Source organism: Mercenaria mercenaria, chromosome 4 (assembly GCF_021730395.1).
Source record: "Mercenaria mercenaria strain notata chromosome 4, MADL_Memer_1, whole genome shotgun sequence".
Taxonomy (NCBI): Eukaryota; Metazoa; Mollusca; class Bivalvia; order Venerida; family Veneridae; genus Mercenaria; species Mercenaria mercenaria.
In genome coordinates, this window is record NC_069364.1 from 393,629 (window position 1) to 409,192 (window position 15,564).

The window sequence follows — 15,564 nt, forward strand, 5'->3', positions numbered from 1 at the left end:
AATTTTTTTCCCAAAATGTTTAAAATTAAATAAAAAGAAATCGCACTCATCGGAAAAGTAAATTTATAATGTAACTATTTGCTGTGAAATATTTCGGAAAAATTCTTTTATATTTTATGCCCCCCCCAAAACCCCCGGCTTTGGCCGTGCAACCCCGCCCCCCCCCCCAAAAAAACCCCCAATCTCAAAGGCCCGGTTTTGTTTAGTTGCAAAAAACCCAACTTTTTTGGGCCCAAAGGAAAATTCTTTTTCACAGTTTTACCCCCCAAAATGCGCAGAGGCCATAAATTTCATTTGTTTTTTTAAAAAAATGTCCTTGGGAATCCCCCTCTGCCCCCTGTTGGAGGGCAGGGAAACCCTTTCGTTTTTCCAAAAATGAAAAGGGGAAAGGGCCCCTGGGGACCCCTTTGGGTTATAGATACAGTTTTTTAAAACCCGGTTCCCTTTAATAATTTTTCCTATACGTTTTGGGGTTTATATAAAGAGCGGTTTTTTTGCCTTTAGTTTGCAAACCCAACTGTAAATTAAAATTTTTCTAAACCCGGGTCGGGAAAAAGATCCCACTTCGTTTTCAAAAAAACGAAAACCCCCTGCCCTTTTGGGGGACTTATTGTCCTATTTTATAATCTAAAACTTCCTAATCCCGCTTTATTTAAATTTAAATAAATTTTGAATTGGTGTTCGTTCAAATAGAATGAAAAAGTTTTCAAAAAAGGCCTTTCCCACGGGTTTGGGAAAGGGAAATGTAAAATTTTATATGAGTGTTAGAAAAAATTTTTTGGTTTTTTTCGTTTTTGTCGTGTCAGCGGGGCGATGCCCGGGAACAAATTTGTCGATTTTATTTTTTTCGTTTTGGCAGGGCGAAACATGAACAGGGAAAACTGGGAAAAATTTAAATGTATTTGTCGGTTTTCGTGTTTAGGGTGTCTCCAGGCGAAAACAAAACAACACAAAAAACTTGACAAATGATGTTTTGTCTTTTTTTTCTTTGGTGTGGGCCCGGGCGAAACGCGACAATTAAAGGGCGCCGACCGCAAATTTTATACCCCCCAAAACGAAAACTCGGCAGATAAATATGCCCCTGTGCGGTAAAATTTGTGTGCTTTCGCCGCGCGAAAAGACAAAACGAAATGTAAGAAACCCAGCCCCCATATTTTTAAGAAAAGGGCGGTCTCTTCTGGGGGGCTCTTGAAAATCCCCTGGGTGCACTGGTTTTTTTAGTGAAGATATAAAAAAACCAATCCCTTATATTATCACAAAAAACTCACAAAAAAGGTGTGTTTTAATCGGATTTGTTAAAAAATAAACATTACTTTTTTTGAATATAAAAACAGCCAAAAAAAAAACCCTAAAATGCCCATTCTACCAAAGGAAAACTAAAATTTTTTAGACCCCTCACTCCCTAATTTCCCGTTTTTTCCCCTTTCGCCATGTTTCCCTGCAGGCCCCATTTTGAGATTAGAAGCTTTTGCTTCCCCGTTGTCTGTTGTCTGTCGGGACTGTTGTCTGTTCCCCCGCCCGCATTAATTTTTGTCTGGTTTTTCCCCAAGTAAAAACTGGGGCCCCTGGTTTTTTGAAAAATTCCGGAGTGATTCCCCCCAAGAATCGTGGCAATCCCCAAAATTTTGCTTCCCTCCAAAAATTGTCTCCCCAAAAAAATTAAAAAATTTTTCCAGGGTAAAAATTGCTCCCGGATTTGCGAAATTCCCAGGAGTGACCCCCCCCCCGTTTACATATTTTTGGGCCACGAAACCTGCCACAAATGCCCCCCAAAACCCGAAAAGAAAAAAAATGTTTTCCCGGGAAAAACATTGCTTTTTATAAAAATAAAAAAGGATTCGATCCCCACTGCCCCGATACAAAAAAGAAAAGAAAAAAAAATTTTTAACAGTTTTGGGACTTTTTCGAGACATAAAAATGCATTAATTAAAAAAAACTGATTTACAGAGTATTAAACCCAAAACCAAAGGGGGTCAAAAATTGGGGCCAAATGTTGACTTCAGTCCCCCGTTTATTAGAAAACAAAATTTATGTTTAATTTTGTTATCCCTTTTTCCTTGGGCGTATGTCCCAGATATTGAAATATTTTGGTTGTAGCGTTTTTAAAATTTAAAATTTCCCGGGGCCCCTATAAGTTTTAAAAAAATTTTAAAAAACCAAAAAAATTTATGTTCTTTTCCCGAACATTGAATATTAATTTAAAACTATGACAGTTTCAAGTTTTAAATTAATTAATTAATTTAATTTTAATTTAAATTTTATTTTTTTATTTATTTTTTTATTTTTTGGGGTTTTGATTCATGACGATAAAAAATTTAGGTAAATGGGGAGGGCTTTTCCCAATTTTAACTGGAGGGTAGAAGATCTCGGGTGTCAATGGGAGATTTTGGGTTTTTGGCCCAATAAGTAAAACACTAGGTTAAACCAGCTAAATGAGTCCTCAAATAAAGAATTTACACCCCAAATTTGAGGTTTGGAACCCAAATCGGTGAGCAAAAACCCCATTGGGGACCCAAAAACCCTCGGCGAGAAAGTTTATATATAAATATATTTCTTATATTTTTATATCATTTTAAACTTTTTGGGACAGGGTTTTATTTGAATCCCTTTCAACAAATAGTAAAGTTTCAAATTATCCCCTTATTCTGTACATTCGATTTTCTGTTTTTTAAAAGTAGGACTATATGAGGGTGTTTGTTTTGCTTATCTGAAAACGCCCAAAAAATTTTGTTTTAAAATTTTGGGAACAACATGTTTCGAAAAAAATTCCGCTTTTTTATTGCTTTGCTTCAACAGAGCACTAAAATTTTGAAACTATTGTAATTAGGCCTTTTTTTGTCCCTAGTCGCTTTCTAAAAATTTGGGTCGGTGAAACCAATATGTAAGAATATGTATCTAAAAAAGAAAAATCCAGCAAATATGGGGGATAAGCAAAATTTTTGTCTTAAAAACGTCTGCTGATATTTATTTTTTTTTTTTGCACTTTTTCTTTCAAATAAAAATAAAGGGTTAAAAAGCGTGAGGGATTGGTTGGTTTTCCCCAGCACGGTAGGTATTCTATGTTGTTTTTACTTATAAAAAATTGAATTTTGCGCAAAAAGTATTGTAGATGAAACATGAAAAGGGCCTAATATATGAATATTTTATCCGGGAACGGCATTAAATGTCCATGAAATGCCGGGGGGATGTCTCCCGTTTTTTTATAACAGGCGTTTTTTCCCTTTTGGGAATTATCCGTTTTGGGGCCGTAAATATTTTTTGCTCACCCACGAATACGCACATATAAAAGGGTATTTTAACACCCACGTGAGGGCGGAATCTTGCTAACACAGGGTTTTTTTTTTGATAAAACCCCCCGAAAAAATGACCAGAACGGCAGTTTAAATGCTAGCATTTTACGAATAAAAATTTTAAAACGTCACGTCAAATAATATGGCGTCGAAAGTGTGTTTTACTTTTATTTGTTACACGAAAAAAAATGCGATTTTTTACCTTTTTCACACAAAGAAAATTTAAAAATTTGGCCGCAAATTTAAATCTCTAGACATCTACAGTACTATTCCTAAAAATATCGGGGGACGGATTTCTTACTATTTAAAAAGTTGTCAGAAAAGCTCACGCTTGGCCGAACATCGACTTAAAAAATTTTGGGCTGTACTTTGGATGAAAAGTGCCCTTTCATAAAAAAACCCTTTTAATGAAATTTAAACCCTTTTAAACAGAAACCCGTTTTCTTTTATCCCCAAAACTATGAATTGGCCCCCCCGCTGCGTGTATTATTTAAATACATGATTTTTTTCCGCAGGTGTTTTATATCTTGCGTATTTTTTTCGATAAAACCAAAAATATATCATTTCTAAATTAAAAAAAAAAAAACAGCTATTAAGGGTTAAAAGCATACCCAAATCGTTTCGAATTATAAAATACTATTTTTAGGGGTTCGTTGGGTTTTATTAATTTACCAGATTTAAAATTGGCGCCCCTTTTTATTTATAAGCATGTTCGAAGGCCCCCTTTCGAAAATTTCCCCCGTACTAGTACCGACACGTGGTTTCCAGAGGGACAGACAAAAGGGGGATTTAAAACCCCCAGAAAAAGAAGGACAGAAAAGGATACAGATGCCCGGCTAATTAGCCTACGTCTTTGCGAATAGAAAAGTTGGGTTTTTTTAAAACCCCTTTCCCCGTGTTAGCAGAACAGGGGAAGCAGTCTTTCCGGGAAGAAACCCGTACCGGCCAAACTTGTCCTATGAAGTAACAGAAGACATAATGTTGGGTTAATGCTGTAATAACTTAAAAATGATGTTACTACGCCCGTGCCCCGTACCAAAAATCCTGTTGGTCCGTTGCTATTCTTGAATCCCCCTAAAAAGTGTTTGTAGATTTCATATTTTCCCACTAAAACCTTTTATATTTTTTAGCTTTTTTGTTCCTTTTTACATTTTTCATTAAAAAAATGTTTTAAAAAACCCGGATAAATACTGAATTAAAATTTTTGAAAATTTAACCCAGCGCACTGTCAAAAAGCCCGCTATTTTTTACAAAACCTACTTGGCTAAATGGGGGCCCGAAGGGGAAAAAGGAAAAGTTAATGTGTAATGCTGCAAAAAAGTGTTTATTTCCAATTTTCCCCCCGGTTTACAACATCAAATTTCTACACATTTCCCAAATTCTCAAACCCCCAATAAACCTTTTTAGGGAAAAATTTAGCAAATTTGTATTTAAAGGGGTTTTCTGGGGGTTTCGCCCCGGCTTTCCCCTTAATTTCCGAATAACCCCTTGCCCAAGTATGGGGGGAAAAAGCAATAAAAATTTTTTGCGAAAAGAAGAAACAATTTAAAAAAGTTTTATGTGAACCTTGTTAAATCTTCCACTATAAGGCAATTTGTAACCCCATTATTTTTTTTTCAACTTATTAGAAAAAAGCCATTTAAAAGAGGGCAAATTTTTTAGTTTTTCCTTGTTGTTTAGGCTTTCCTAAATTCAAGAAAATTATGTAACAATTTTGGCCAAAGTCTCAAAGGGGTATGCAAAACAGTGGAATAAAATGGGGCTTGTACAAAAAGAACCCAAATTTCCAAGTCCAAAGAGGCCCTAATTCAGCCAATTTACTTTAAAAAGGTTTTGCATTCTTTTGCCCCTACATGTACAACTAATAAAAAAAGTGTTGAATGTTTCAAAGCCACATTTTGACAGAAAAAACCAATATCAAAGTCAAATATAACCCTAATTCGCTAAAAAAATTTCACAGCGGGTTTGAGTCTTGCTTATGGTCGAAACTGTTTAAAAAAAAAAGGGGTTCCAAGTTTTAAATAAATTTTCTTTATATATACATACTTTTTCATATGAAACATATCTTAATACAAATTTTCTATCTTTTTTAGAAAAACCCAACCCTTTCCCTCGCCGGGTGGAAGGGAGTACAGCTTCCAAATTTTTGGTATAGTCGAGTTAATAAAAGGTTGCCCTTTTGGGTTAAAACATTATGGGTTTTTTATCGCTGTTTGGGGAAAAAAATTTAGTTTGAATTGGGATTGAAGAAATTAAGGGGTTTTAAACTGGTGTCTGCCCAAAAAAGACATGGCAAAAGTCCTGATTGTCTTAAAATTTCATTTTTAAATTTATTTATCGCTGTGACTTTTAAAAGGTTGATCCGCATTTTGATTTGCATTTTTTAATGACGGGGAAAACGCAAAAATTTTTCCATTTAAAAGGGTTTTTATGTGGAGGCTATCCACTTAGGGTTTGCTTCGGGGGGGGACTGTTCACGTTTGGCTTTTTTTCTGCAATGTTTTTAAAAAGTTTTTTTTGCAATTAAATTTAAATACAAGATGAATATTTTTTATTTGTCAATTAAAAGGGTTAAAATAAAGAAATTTTTATGGCGTATTTCCCCCCCCCCCCCCCCCCAAATTCCCCCCCCCCCCAGAAAAAACTAAAAAAGGGGTTTGTATACCCCGATATATTTTCTGCTAGTTTTAAAAAGTTTTCCCCGCATAAAATTTTGCATTTTTTGTTATTTCTAAAGATAAAAGCGGGAAATTTTGGGTTTGAAGAGTCTTCTCTGGGAATTTTTCGGTTATCAGCCTATTTCGGGGAGGGAAACCTTTTTCCCGGTTTTTTGGCTATAAAGGGCTATATAGCTACTTTTCTTTTTATGTTTTAAAAAAGTTTTTCCAAATAAATTTTTGACAGTTCAGTAAAACTGAAGACAAGGCCCATTTAAACCATAAAGTCTTCCCTTGGCGTGTTTTCGCTTTTCAACCCATACGGGAGAGATTCCCCCCTATACGGTTGGGTTTCCCAAACCCATATGGTTTTGTATGCTACAAAGATTATACTGGTATTTTTTTTACTATGTTTGTAAGGTTTTCCTACACGAATTTAAAAATATTTCCCGTCAATCGGAAGCCAAAAGTCATTTTTGGGTACTTAATTTCTTATATTGACGTTTTTTTTGGCGTATCAATGGCGTTTAACCTTTTCGGTTTTTAATTTAACCTTTACGGTAGGGTCAAAATATTTCGGCGAATATGCTATTAAAAACTTTTTAATGTTTTTTTCTTCTATGTTTAAAACGTTTTGCCCACATAAATTTTGAAATTTCCAATTTAAACAAAAGGCCAAACACCCCTAATTTTTGCCCTTTAAAGTCTTTTATCTTGACGTTTTTTTGGCGTATCAAAACCCCCATTTCGGTAGGTATCCAAAATATAAAGGTTTGATATTCTTCCCCAGATCGTTTTTTAAGGGGTTTTTCTTCTGCGAAGTTTTAAAAAGTTTTGGGGAAAAAAGTAAGATTTTTCGTTTTTTCTGAAAAAAACAGCGCAAATTTGCCCCTTTGTCTTCATTTTTGGAAAATTTTATGGGCCTTTTCAAACCCCCCTTTCCCGGGAGGTTTTCAAAATTTTACGGAAGGTCTCAAATATACGGTAGATTGGTTTTTAAAAACTAAACTAGAGATTTTTCTGAAAAGTTTTGAATTTTTTACTACATTAAAAATTAAAATATTTCCCGTTAAAACCCAAAAGGCCAAACAGCCGGAAAATTTGGCAATTGAAGTTTTCATCTTGACGTTTTTTGGCGTTTCAAAATAAAAGCAGATATCAAAACCCAAACGGTAGATATGCTTTTTTACTTTGAAATTTTTTAAAGTTTTAAACGTTTTTTGGGACATAAAAAATTTTATTTTTTAAGTTTAAAATGAAATCAAAAAAGGCTTTGCAAAAAAAAGCCTTTTTTCTGAAGGGTTTTGGCGTATCAACCTATTCGGTTTGATATCAAACCTGTCGGCAGTTTGGCAATACTGACTGTAATATAACTTTTTTTTGCAAGTTTTAAATTTTTTGTTGCTGCTTAAGTTTAAGGGAAAAAAAGTTATTCTTAAGACCCAAAAAAAGCAAATTTGACCTTTAAAAAAGGGTTTCCCCTAGACGTATTATTTCATTCAACCTTTTCGGAAGATATAAAACCCATACGGTAGTTTTGGGGATAAATTGGAACTGTTATTTTTCTGCTATGTTTTTTAAAAATTTTTTCCCCAAAGAATTTTGATAGTTCAGTTTTAAATGAAGACAAACCAAACGCAAATTTTTCCCCCTTTAAAAGGGTTTTATCTGGACGTGTTATGGCCCTTTTAACCTATACCCGGGAGACATAAAACCCTTTTCGGGGAGGCATTTAACCTATTCGGTAGATATGCCCTAAAGGGGCACTAGTTTTTTTTTCTGCAATGTTTTGCGGAAAAAGTTACAAAATTAAGTAATTTTTAAAACCCAAACCCCCCCCGAATTTGACCACAAAAATTGGGATTTCCCTTTGACGTTTTAACCGGGATCCAAAACCCTTTTCGGGAAAATCCTAACCTTTTTACGGTTTAGTTGTTTATAAAATACTGTTCTAGTTTTTTTTCGTATGTTTTTAAAAGTTTTTCTACCCGAATTAAGATAGTTTAGTTTAATGAAGGGCAAAAAGCGCCCAAATTTTTTTCCCCCTAAAGTCTTCATCTGGGAGTGTAATGGCCCCCTTTTAAAACCCTTTTGGTAGAAACCCCTTTTTCGGTAGGGTCAAACCCATCCCCGGGGGAAAAGATTTAAAAACCACATCGTTATTTTTTTCTATGTTTTTTCTGCAAAAAGGGAGAAAATTAAATTATTCTTAAGACAAACGGCCCAAAATTTTAACCCTAAAATTTTCATCCCCTTTGACGCCATAATGCCCTATCAAAACCATTCGGAAGTATCAACCCATACGGTAGATGTGCTATAAATCGGTAAAAAGTTATTTTTTTTTTGCTTGTTTAAAAAAGTTTTCCTACATGAATTAAGAAGTTCAGTTAAATGAAGACCCAAAAAAGCGCAAATGTTTCCAAAAAAGTTTTCACCTGGGGCGTGGTTTTGGCCCTTAAACAACCCATACCCAGACTTTTAAACCCTTTTCGGTGGAAAAACTTATGGTAGATTTGCCAAAAAAAGACCACATAGAATTTTTCTGCAAAGTTTTGCTGCATAAGTTCAGGGAAATTAAGTTTTTCTTTGAAAACAGCGCAAATCTGACCAAAAATGCACCTTGAGTCTAGAGCAAAAATCGTTTTCAAAACCATACGGAAGGGTATTTAATTATAGGTAAAGGGATAACCCATACGGGAGATAAGCTGTAAATGCTGTTTTTTTATTTTTCTGCCATGTACGAAATGTTTTGCTAAAAAATTAAGATTTTCAGTTAACGAAAGGCAAACAGCGGGTTTGGTACTGTCGTCTTCCTTTTAAAGTTTTTTTGGGGTATTTAATTTAAGGGGAATCAAAACCCATCGGTAGATAAAGCCTGTACTAGTATTTTTTATGTTACAAAAAATTTTTGGGAAAATTTAAAATTTTTTTATTTAGTTTAAAAATGAATCAAAGAGGGTAAAATTTTTCTAAAAAAAGTCTTCATCTGAAAAGTTTTATGGGGTATCAAACTATTTCGGGGAGCTTTTCAACCTGAAAGGTAGATGGCAAAAATGATGAAATATATTTTTTCTGCAATGTTTTAATTGTTTCTCTGGGGATAAGTTAAGATTTAAAATTAAAACTTAAGTCAAACAGCTCAAATGTGATTTAAAAGGGGATCCCCTTTGGGGCGTATAATCGGTTCAAACCCATACGGGGAAAATATCAACTTATACGGTAGGTTCAAACCCATACGGTAGATTGCTTTTAAAAGGGTAACTAATTTTTTTTTCTGTATGTTTTTCGAAAAAGTTTTGCACATAAATTAAGGGCATTTTTGTTAAAAAAAAAAGGGAAACCCGCGGAAATTTGGCTACTGTTTGTCTTTTCTCTTTACGTATTATGGGGGATCAAACCTTAAGGCGGTTTTCAAACCCATACGGTAGATATGCCTGTACTAGTTTTTTTCAAATTTTTCACAACGTTTTTGGGAATAAAATTTTTAAAATTTAAGTTAAACTGAAATCAAAAGAGCGGAAATTTTTTTAATACAGTTTCATTGAACGTTTTATGGCGTATAAAATATTTCGGTAGATTCAACCCGTACGGTAGAAATGCCCAAGTCTTTTTAGTGTTTTTTTCGAAATGTTTTAACCCCCGGGTTTTCTGCTTTAAATTTTTTAAAATTTTTGTTTTAAATTAAGACAAACAGCGCAGATTTGGCTAAAAAAAAAAAAAGTCTTCATCTTGATGTTTTTTTTGGGGTATCAGCTTCCCGGGAAGTATTTAAAACCTTTTCGGTAAAAATGCTAAAACCCGCTTTAAAGTTGGCACTTTACATGCTAAGCTTTTTCTGCTACGGGTTTAAAACGTTTTACTGTGCAGAACAAGATTGTTCAAAAATGGAAAAAAAGAAACATGGGCACATTTTGCCCGGGTAATTTTGTTTTTTAAAGCAAAATGGGGTAAGGGCCTTTAAGGGGATTTGCGAAAAAACATTTTTTCGGGGGAAGTGTAAAAATGTTTGAAAAATTTTTGAATTTTTTTACCCTTTCTCTATTTAAAAAAAAGGGTTTTTGGCAGAAAATATACCCTTAAAACCCTTTCATTTTTGCATTTTTGGGGTAAACAACCTTCAAGTCAGATTTGTTTTAAAGATTTCAGAAAAATTTGATAATTTTCGAAATTAAATTAAAACCCTTATTCTGTTAAAAAAATTTAGATTTTTTGAGAGAACAGACATTTCCCCCACTTTAAAAATAAAAAGGATTTATAGTGAGTTCAAACCTTTTAAAGGGATAAGCTGAACTGAATGTACAACGCTTGAAATTTTATATTTTTAAATATCTCCTCATCCCAAAGTTGAATTTAGGGTTTTTATGTTTAAATCCGGCTGTTGAGCGAACATGAAGTCGTGATAATTTTTACTTTTAAAGTTTTTGTAAAAAAAGCATTATGAAGTATCAACCTTTAAGGCCCAAAATTTTCTACAAAGATTTCATAAAAATTTGGGGTGGAGTTTTAAAAAAAAATTTAATTTCACTTCCCCAAAATTCCCTTTTTAAATTATTTTCCCCAAACCCCCTTACCGCGCCCCGGCCCCCCCCGGGGAAGGAAAAAAAATTAATTTTTCCAAATTTACCAAATTTTTTCCCCCGGGTTAAAATGTTTTATTATACATTTTCCCGCCTTTCGGGCAGATACCCCTACAAGATGTCCAATATTTGAGTTTGTCAAAAAAGTAAATTTTAGTTATTAATTAGCATTTATGGGGCAAAAACCTTTAAACAGTTTCGTTCACAAACTGTACAACGTAAGTCTTTTTAAAAGAAATTTAAAAAACTAACTAAAAAAGTCGATTTCCAGTTGGAAATAAAGCCTTTGGAAAAAATTCTGAAAAAAAAGTACATAATCGGTTGTGTGAAACCAAAGTATTAGGTGAACCCACAAACACCCTTTTTTATTCGTTATCAAACCCCTAAGGCAGGTCTGTTTTGTTTGTTTAAACGTTTTGGTCTACTTGGGGGTCACACTTTTTTTATGGGCCCTTCCTTTCCCAAAACATTTGAGTCTTCAAGGTGTGGAGGAAATTTTGGGAAAATTGATATTTTATGTTTTAAATTTTAAGACAAATGTATTTAACAAAAAAAAAATATTTTAATCTAATACAGTTGCAAATGTTTTGTTTTCATTATCAGATCCTTTATCAAATCATAAAAAAAATATGTTTACAATTTTTTTAACAATGTACCGCAGAATGACATGATGGGCCGAAATATACCTCCGTCCTCATACACTATAAGGCGGAGCTTAAATGTACCACATGACGTGCTACCTTACAAGTTGATACTGTTATCTTCCGTATAAGTTGATACAAAGCGATACCCACCACTGGCGGAAGATTTAAAATGTAACTTTGATAAATTTCGAGTAAAGAAGCAGTTAATCATACAGTAAATTATAAAACCAGATATTTCAAAGCCTCTTATAAGAGCCCTGTGTCGCTTTTAATAGAAACTTACTTTAGCCATTGATAATTACTTGAGAATGGATTTCGTTACATAATTTCGTAACCGGAAATTTTCATAGGACTCTTATTTTTTATTAAACAGTTTTCACACGTTGTTGCCTTTTGTTACAGCCTGTCTGATTGTTGTTTTTTTTTTCACCAGGAAAAAACATTAGAAACGCAAGTGTCTATCAGTTCTATCTGCCCATTTTAGTCCAAATAATTTGACGACAGAACTGATCATTCTGAAATATTTTCATGATAGGGCAAAATCCCTCTCTTTACATCAAACCAGTAAAGACCTTTTCTGTGGTGAAAATAGTTTTAGGAAAAAACATGATCAGCCAATACACTTAAGGAGGTAGGTTACCTTGTTACAAGGGTAAATTCAGATTAGTTGAACCGCAGCATCTTTTTGTATTTCGTGTAATATGAAGTTTTAACTGCTAAAATCTCAGTTTCGTTTGTCTCTGTCCCTTCAAGTTCAATTTTTATCCAGGTTTGAAGAACATGACCCTCCAAAGGTATTTCTTATTGAAAGAAGAAGGAAAATACGGATATTTAACACTTTTCAGTGTATTTTAGTTTCATTGATATTCATAGAAGTCCGCATAATCTATAATTTTACTAGTATGCACGTTAGCTTTCTAATATAAGCTTTAAATGTATATGTCGCGGGGCTCGTGTTTCCATGGTAACGCATTTTCTCTCATTTTTAAACAATAATGTATAAAAATAGGGGTTTTCGACCGCTTCAGTGCCATTCTGTTAATGACCAACATGGAATATTTGGGTAATATTATTAGCAACATACCAAGCACTACACATGGTACCCTATTTTTCTTAAAGTTTAAAGTAACCATGGCAACAGAGACGTTTAAAATGGCTTATATCTTGCTTTTTGACGTAATTTCTTATAAAATAATATTGAATAAGATTATCTTTCTAGTTGATGTAGCTTTAAAACATATTATTTCTAACATTAGTTATATTTTCGTGTTATCTGCATTTATTCAAACAAATTTCTAAGCTTAGAATACTTACAGCAGTGCCCCTCGTCTGGCATTTTTCATGGAAAAATCGTTCAGCATGCTACTATTATTCTCATGGATATTGTTGAAATGAAAATAAAAAGCCGAAGCTGTGTTTCTTAAATAGACTAGTGTCAACGCTTTTGAATTTTACATTTAGATACATAGGTCACGGGCTTCGTTTCCATGGTAACATCAATTCATTATAAGAAACCACAATTTTCTACTGAAATTTGAACAATTTTAGATCTTAGTTTTAGTATATAAGTAACAAATATCAACGGAACCTGAAAAATAGGTATTACAAATGAAACTGCTAGATTTTTTATTTGAAAATGGCCGTAACAAGTAACCTCTCACCCAACTATATTCCAAATAACATTGGTTACCATCATCCATTTTCTTACATTCCGCATAACATTTCAATATAACTACATAAAAGAAGCAAAATATTGATTATTATTCAGAGCAAAAGACTCCTAAAAAATATTTCAGCAAATAATGGTTATTTGAAAATGGTTTGAATAAAGAAAATGCACAGAATTACGTACTTTCAAGATAAAAGCTATTTATTTTGCGCGGTAACTGACACGTAACGTCATGACGTCAATGACGTCATTTTAAGGCAACATTGTTTTGAAGCGTTTCTGCAGCAATTTATTCATTATTTCTGCATTATTAAACCATAAAGCGTCAGATCGAAGACAGGTCTATGATTTGTTTTTAGAAGAATGAATATACAAACACATTTAGTTTGTCGTAAACGTCGTCGTAAATCGTCGCGTTAGCTTCCGGTTGGACATGCGCACATACAGATATAAAGGTAACCTACCTCCTTAAACAATAAAATCGTAAAACGAAATAAAACTGATCGAATCATTTTATAGTTTAAACATAAATTAATTAACAGTAAAACACGTTAATAAAACGTAAACACTATATATGTTTCATTTGGCTACCCCCCTTTTCATTCAGTACAGTGGACAATGCGGTTGGTCGTTATCGATCACGTGACAAGAAGCGGAGCCATGTAAAATGTGTGTAAACTTTAGGGTGTGTTGTTTAAAACAGCAAAGAGCTATAAAAATAAATAGATTGGCAACTTGAAAGGCATATAGAGCAAATCTCGCCAACCTCCCGTGACAAAAAAACGAGATCTCATTTACCGGAAGTGGCGCTTTCTCCACGCGCCATTTTGTATGCGAAAGCAATTATTCATCGGTAAAATAATTATCACCGTATGACCACGCTTCTTTCGATGGCAAAAAAAACAACGTGTACTTCGTGTCTTAAGACCATTTCACATTAAACTAATTTTGTTTTAGAAGCTAACATGTATTTTAAATGTAGTTTTAAAGATACAAATTGTAACTCCATGCTCGCCGATGTTTGTTTTTAGTAAGATAACGCCGAATCACGCTCTGACACCAGCTCACGCGAGATTACAGCCAGTTGCCATTCTGTGTATTTTATACTTCTTTGAAAACAGTGACAAACTCGTGTTTTGCCGTTATTCACATAAACACATAATCATCATCTCGAGTAATTGCATCCCTCCATATTGAGTATATTCGCAATTGGATAAAACTATATTATCTTGATTGGATACGGTGAAACATAAACATTTACTCACTGCGCCTGCGTCAAGTTGCTAAGATTGTTAGTATTCACCTCCCCCCCACCCCCACACCCCCAGATAAGATAAGATAAATTTTATTTTGAGTCTGCAAGACAAATAACAATACAACATCCCCCCCTGACTGATGATATAAATGTGGAGACTGGATTTGGTTGCTGTCAAGTATTTACTGATCAAATCCGGAGGTAGAGAGTCCCAGTCACTGACTGTATTTGGAATGAAGCTGTATTTTAATGTATTAGTTCTACTTTAGCATGAATTGTGTTGAAATGATCACTATCATGACGATGCATATGCTTCGTAAAATGAAAGGGTCGTTGCAGGTTACCAAGTGGAAGGTTAGCCATAGAATTGAATCCTTTGCAGAATAGTGTTAGCCGGTTTTGCTTCCTTCTTTCTATTAAAGGAGTAAGTTCCAATTCACTGAAAATTTTCAACATAGAACCAGGTTCATAACTATACTCATTTAGACTATAGTTAGAAGAAATAAATGTAGCTGATCTTTTTTGGACGTTTTCTAACTTGTCTTGTAAATAAATCTGGTGTGGATCCCCTGCAGAGCAAGCATATTCCAAAACCGGTCGGATTAATCCTTTGTGAGCTTGAAGTTTAACTTCACGGGCGCACATGGATAACTTCCTTATATTATTAGCAATCCTAGACTTCTGTATGCTTTGTTGCAGATTTAGTTGATATGTTTATTCCAGTTTAAATCATTTGTGATGTGCACTCCTAGATATTTTTAATAAGACTTAAAAATCGCTGCATAGAAGTGTTGCAGAAGGTTCACCACAGAAAAGGTCCTTCCTATCTTGTATGTGGAGGAGAGATATTGACCTGTGCAAAAATTATCACAATATCGCAACTCGTGTACAATTAGTTGGACTATCCACCCATTATTTTTCTTATTCATGAAGTAAACCCTGGGAGAGAAAATACCAATTAATGTCCCAACTGGGGCTTGAACCCCAGACCTTGTAATACATAGACGGACACTCTAACTGCATTGCTAAAGGGTTAACTTATAAAGTTGGCCTATAAACCTACTATCGGTACACTTCTCCCCCTTTACTTTCCAGAGCTCTCCAGGATGACACTTCATGCTCATTGCATGAGTCTGTCAAACACTTCTGACACCATTGCAGTAAATACTGGGAGAGAAAATACCAAGGTCCCTACTAGAATTTGGGGAAATTACATATAATTAAAGAATTTTACAGGACATGATAAAATTGTTACCAAGCCAAATGATGACTTGGTAATTAAAAAATAATGAATTACTTATGTAGCAATACATGTTTAGAAATAAATAACAAATTTCAAACACATGTATTTTCAACATGACAACAGGTTCAATAACTTGTTTTCAAACCACTTGCAAAAATGCATGTAATAATTGTTTTAATGATGTAATAGCCTTTTAAGTTTCTGAACGTTTTAAGTTAAGGCAGATTTA